The sequence below is a fragment of the Eubalaena glacialis genome, chromosome 17, assembly GCF_028564815.1.
Source record: "Eubalaena glacialis isolate mEubGla1 chromosome 17, mEubGla1.1.hap2.+ XY, whole genome shotgun sequence".
NCBI classification, from domain to species: domain Eukaryota; kingdom Metazoa; phylum Chordata; class Mammalia; order Artiodactyla; family Balaenidae; genus Eubalaena; species Eubalaena glacialis.
The window spans coordinates 88,266,659-88,272,658 of NC_083732.1; positions in this window are offsets into that span (position 1 = coordinate 88,266,659).

Sequence of the window (6,000 nt, forward strand, 5' to 3'; positions counted from 1 at the left end):
CTCTGTCCTCGATGTGCAGCACGGTGGTGGCCTGTGCACTGCTGTATGGTTAAACAGTCACTGGAGTCACCCAAGTGTATCAATGGTCAGATCCCCTGACTTTATCTTTTAAACCCAAGGCTGCAGGCTAAATCAAATCTGGCAGGACTTTTCCAACTCCACTAGGGAAAGTGAGACAAACTGTTCTTCAGAGGTCTCTGACTGGGGTCTCTGAGCTGAAGGAGGGGTTATGCCGGAAACAGACCCCTGAGGAATGAGTATCAGAGGCTCCTCCTGGGGGCAGAGCTTGCTGAAAAACACAGATTCCCAGGCTCCACACCAGGGAAGACAGATTCAATAGGCCTGGGGTGGAGCCAGGGAATTCGGATTTAGTTCCGACACCCCCAGTGATGTTGACAGTGTGCCAGGCTTGGGAACCTCTGGTCTCATCTAGTCCCTCAAGCAGGTGCATCTGCACAGGCAGTGGCCCAAGCCCCACTCAGACCCCACCTGGAGAGGCGACCTCAACTGCTGGCCAGCTCTGCCTTGCGCCAGGATCTGCCCTCTCACCGCCAGCTGCTCCCAGCTCTGCCCTCTGGGCCTGTCGTAGCCTGGCTGCACTCACTGGTAGGAAGGACCCTCAGGATTTGAAGGTAGTGGTCAGGCCAGGGTCCATCTCCTCCCCCCTGCGGTTCTTTTCTAAGCACTCAGTTCCCTCAGCTGGTCGCAGGGTTTGTGGACTTGCCTTAGCAATGGACGGTAATGTTCTCACCTCAGTCCAAGCCAGCGTGCGTCATTCCTCCCCAGAGCCCTTCCTACGGCCTTCCGGGCCCTACACGCCGGGTCCCCTTGCTTTTTCCCTCCCAGGGTCTCTGCCTCGCCGACAACTTCTCCGAGGCCCCATCGCCAGTGCAGCCCAGCACCTCGGACAGCTCCAGGGACGCGCGCACGCCTCCGGGCGCAGGTCCACGGCCCTGGGCCTCTCCGGGTCCCCCGAGCCTCTCCCCGGGACTCCTCCCCAGGAGCCCTCCCCACGGCCGCTCCCCTGGGCGGGTCCCCCCGCGGGTACCCCGAGAGGGTCCCCCGAGCTTCCTAGAGCTCCCGGAAGTGCCGGCGGCGCGGGGCGGGGCTCCCTGTGGGCGCGGCGCGCGCTTCCGGCTCCGGCTACCCGGGGCCCGGGGGCCGGTGGGTGAGAGTCCCCGCGGTGCTGGTCGCTGGGCCCTGCAGCCGGGCCGGCGGGGGACGCGGCGTCGCGCCCGGCTCCCTCAGGCCTTCCCTCCCGCCGTCCGCACGACCAGCCAGCCGCGCCCCCCGCCGCTCTCGGTACCGTGGCCGGCGGCCTCGACCCCCGGCGCCCGAGCTCCGTCCGTGCGCGAGGAGGGCGCCCCCGGCCTGCTGGGCCCAGGGCCTGGACGGCCACAGGCGAGGTTCCCAAACCGTGCTTCTCCCAACTCCTTATTTTAGGGAGTCCGCTGGAAGATTTGAAAATCCCGGGAAAGCCCGGGTTTCCCTTTCAGAGACGCTCATCCTGGAGTGTCCAGGTGGACCTTGCTAAGTCCAGGCCAGTGTGCCCTTGGGGAGAGCATCTGGCTCCGGGCACGGCCCCATCTGCACAGCTGGGGTGTGTTTTCCTCAGGACCTCTCCACGGATCAGCACGAATCCTCATCTCACCGATGGCAGCGCTGTCACCCACTCTGCCTGCCGAGGGGACCGGGCCAGGCTCTCCTCTTCCGGAGGCGGGGACCCAGGGACATGGTACTCCCCTCTCGAGCCCTGGTCTTTGTCCCTTGGGCCACAGGTCCTGATCTTGGCATCTGTCATTCAGGGTGCAGCCTCCTCGGGCTGTTCCCAGTGCCTTCCCCCCAGCCCTGCTGCCTTGCCCCAGGGATCAGCCAGGCCCCAGATCTCAGGGGAAATTGAAGGCTAGTCCTCAAGGAAGACAGGTTTTAACAGAATTCTTTTCTTTTTTTGTAATTTTGTCTTAACTTTAAGAGTTTATTTGAGCTGGGGCTTCCCTGGTGGCGCAGTGGTCGAGAATCTGCCTGCCAATGCAGGGGACACGGGTTCGAGCCCTGGTCTGGGAAGATCCCACATGCCGCGGAGCAACTAGGCCCGTGAGCCACAACTACTGAGCCTGCGCGTCTGGAGCGCGTCTGGACCGCGATAGTGAGAGGCCCGCGCACCGCGATGAAGAGTGGCCCCCGCTTGCCGCAACTAGAGAAAGCCCTCGCACAGAAACGAAGACCCAACACAGCCAAAAATAAATAAATAAATAAAAATTTTAAATTAAAAAAAAAGTTTATTTGAGCAAAAATCGTTTGGAATCAGGCAGCACCAAACTGGAAGTGGTTAGGAGTGCTCCCGGATTTCTTTTTCTTTAATAGTGTTTTGGGAGTTTGTGTCCTTCTAACACCTTCCGCTCCCTGACCTTGATCCCTGCGTAACCCCATCCCAGACAGAGGGCCTAATTTCTTTGTTCCCGCCCCGCTGATTTAAATGAGATGATGCGGCCTTTGCCGAAGTCTCTCCATGCTCTGGTTCACAGTCTGGTATCATTTGCTTCCTCCCTTTCTGGTTCCAGACCATGAGGACGGAGTTCAGAGTGAGGCGCAGATTCTGGGGCAGAACCGCAGGGTGTCCCGGGGACAAAGGTCCTAAGGCGCGGGCCACAGGGCCAGGGACCTGCCGGGCCGTGCAGAAGCCATCGGGGTTCACAGGGGCGGGCAGGGCTGCCACACAAGGCCTGCGCGCACCAGGCGATTCCCGAGGAAGAGAGGAACCATGACCATGAGCCCAGAAGCAAAGCCTGCCTCACCGCCAGCCTGCTGACCCGCCAGGAAGACCGCGCAGGAGGGAGCCCCGGTAGCTGCGACCCCAGCTGGAGGAGCCACTCAGAATCCAGCAGGCGTGGGGAGCCCCAGCGGGCGAACCAGCACTGCACCGGGCCGTGCGCCCCGAGGCCTCCCCATGAGGAGCCCACGTTCTGGAGCAGTGGCAGCTTCCAAGCGGGGAGAAGCCTTAGTGCCCCAAGTGCGGGAGGGTTTTCCGCCGCAGGTCGGACCTGGTGAAGCACCAGAGGGTCCACACCGGCGAGAAGCCCTACCAAGGGGCGAGCGCGGCCGCGCCTTCAGGGCCCTGTCGGGCTGCTTGTGGCACCAGCGCGTCCTCACCGGGGAGAACCCTTTCCGCTGATTGGGACCACAGGGGTCCACCGGGGCCTGTGCCGCGCCAAGCCGACCTTCCACTGGAGGGCGCTGTGGACGCTACGGATGCCTGCCGCGCCCCGCTAGGGGCGCGGGGAGAGCAGCACGCGGACCCCCGCTGAAGCTGGCCCCTGCACCCCAGTTAAGATGCCGGCGCTCGCCCCCTCGACCGCACCCTCCCCCAGCCCTCACCGCCCCAGGGCCGCCCAGTGAAACAAGTGCGAACAGAGTCCAGGTCTCGGGCGGGACAGAAGGTCGAGGCAAGGCGGCCACGCCCTTTCTCTTCCTGGGAGACCTGGCGGCTTTGCTGTTGACAGACACTCAGGGAAGTGTAGGGCCTGAGCGCCCCGTGGTCCCCCTAATGGCAGCCCTGACCGAGGCCTAGACGAGGGCTCAGGCGCTGGGGAAGAGCACCTGGGGCCTGATTGTGTACAGCCGTCAGGCGACCAACGGTCTTTGCATGTTAAGGATTATTTTAAAAATAGGATTAATATGCCCAAAACATATGTACGACCTAATAGTTAACGAAATATTTGCGGTCTTGTACTACGGGTACTTATCCCTGACCCGAAACAGTCTTCTCCCTTTCATAGAAATGGACGCGGATAACAGGCGCCGCCAGGGGCGGGGCGCCGCCAGGGGCGGGGCGCCGCCAGGGGCGGGGCGCCGCCAGGGGCGGGGCGCCGCCAGGGGCGGGGCGCCGCCAGGGGCGGGGCGCCGCCAGGGGCGGGGCGCCGCCAGGGGCGGGGCGCCGCCAGGGGCGGGGCGCCGCCAGGGGCGGGGCGCCGCCAGGGGCGGGGCGCCGCCAGGGGCGGGGCGCCGCCAGGGGCGGGGCGCCGCCAGGGGCGGGGCGCCGCCAGGGGCGGGGCGCCGCCAGGGGCGGGGCGCCGCCAGGGGCGGGGCGCCGCCAGGGGCGGGGCGCCGCCAGGGGCGGGGCGCCGCCAGGGGCGGGGCGCCGCCAGGGGCGGGGCGCCGCCAGGGGCGGGGCGCCGCCAGGGGCGGGGCGCCGCCAGGGGCGGGGCGCCGCCAGGGGCGGGGCGCCGCCAGGGGCGGGGCGCCGCCAGGGGCGGGGCGCCGCCAGGGGCGGGGCGCCGCCAGGGGCGGGGCGCCGCCAGGGGCGGGGCGCCGCCAGGGGCGGGGCGCCGCCAGGGGCGGGGCGCCGCCAGGGGCGGGGCGCCGCCAGGGGCGGGGCGCCGCCAGGGGCGGGGCGCCGCCAGGGGCGGGGCGCCGCCAGGGGCGGGGCGCCGCCAGGGGCGGGGCGCCGCCAGGGGCGGGGCGCCGCCAGGGGCGGGGCGCCGCCAGGGGCGGGGCGCCGCCAGGGGCGGGGCGCCGCCAGGGGCGGGGCGCCGCCAGGGGCGGGGCGCCGCCAGGGGCGGGGCGCCGCCAGGGGCGGGGCGCCGCCAGGGGCGGGGCGCGGCGGTGGCCATTCGAGAGTTTTGGTTTGCGAGCTTAGTTGAGCCTAGTGGGTGTTCTCTGCGGTTATAGGGCTGCGAGAAGAGGTTAGAGCACAGGCCCAGATGTGGATAACGTTGGTAGGAAGTGGCCGTAGTGGCGCTCCGGATGCCTGCGCCCAGGTGAGACCCCTGGACTGCCTGTTGGCTTGTCGGAGCGAAAGTTCAGGAGGGAAGTCGGGCTGGCGTTTTCGGAGTGTTGTTTTTGCTAAGAGTAGCCCTCAGAATACTGGAGGTTTTCCCTTGTGATGCGTCGGCAAGCTTATTTCTAGTTTTTAGATCATCTTTTTGTTTTTTAATATGTATTTATTTATTTACTTATTTGGCTGCGCCAGGTCTTAGTCGCAGCACACGGGATCTTAGTTGCCTCGTGGGGGATCTTTTAGTTTCTGCACGGGAGATCTTTAGTTGCGGCTTGCAGGATCTAGTTCCCTGCCCAAGGATCGAACCCAGGCCCCCTGCATTGGGAATGTGGAGTCTTAACGACCGGACTACCTGGGAAGTCCCTAGATCATCTTTTTAAGATGTTTTAATTTTTATGTGTGCTTTATGATTTTTATAATTTTTTACAATTACATGCAGTGCGTGGTGGGCGTGTACTCAGCGTTTACTGATGCCTCTGCTGTGAAAAGCCTCAACACACAGGGTGGGCTGGCAGGAGACTGGTGCGGGGAGCCCCGTTTGGGTGGGATTGCGGGAGAGGCTCCAGAGGGGTCCCGGGGATGGCGGGGAGTCCAGAGGTGGGAAGGTTGCGGGTTGCAGGTTGCACGTACTGAGTAGGCTCAGGGCTGCTCCGGCTTCAGCTCTTGCGTTCTGAAGCTGGTTTTGGTCCCAAAGAGGTAACTGTTTAGGCTGTTGGTGGGGGTCCAGAGTACCTGGTTCCTCCCCTCCTGGCCCTGCTGCTGCCGCCCAGTCACCTACTGGAAGGCGTGTCCACTGTGCTCGGCCCCTCATCTCTCCCCCTACGTTGTGGCAGGACTGTAGGCCCCAGCTGCTCTGGGCAGTAAAAGGGAACTGGGAAGACCCAGCGGGCTTCGTCCACCTTTCTGTCCTGCACCCGCAGCGACCAGCAGCAGCATTCCCGTGGCACCTGTTTTGTTGGCCCTGGATGGAGGAAGATGGGCAGAGCAGAGCCGCTGACCAGTGGTGAACAGGGACCTCTGGCTTCCAGCGGGGAGATTCGGTGCCCATCTGTCAGCACCGCGCAGTCGGGCTTGACCGAGCGAGGTGTGGTGCTTGCCTTCTCCATGTGCCAGCGCCTTCCTCTGGAAACACGGTCTCTCTCTGGGGGTTAATATCAGAAGAGGTGATGAACACAGTGCAGGGCTGTCCAAGGAGAGTGTGGCTGGGAGCAGGCAGACTGAGT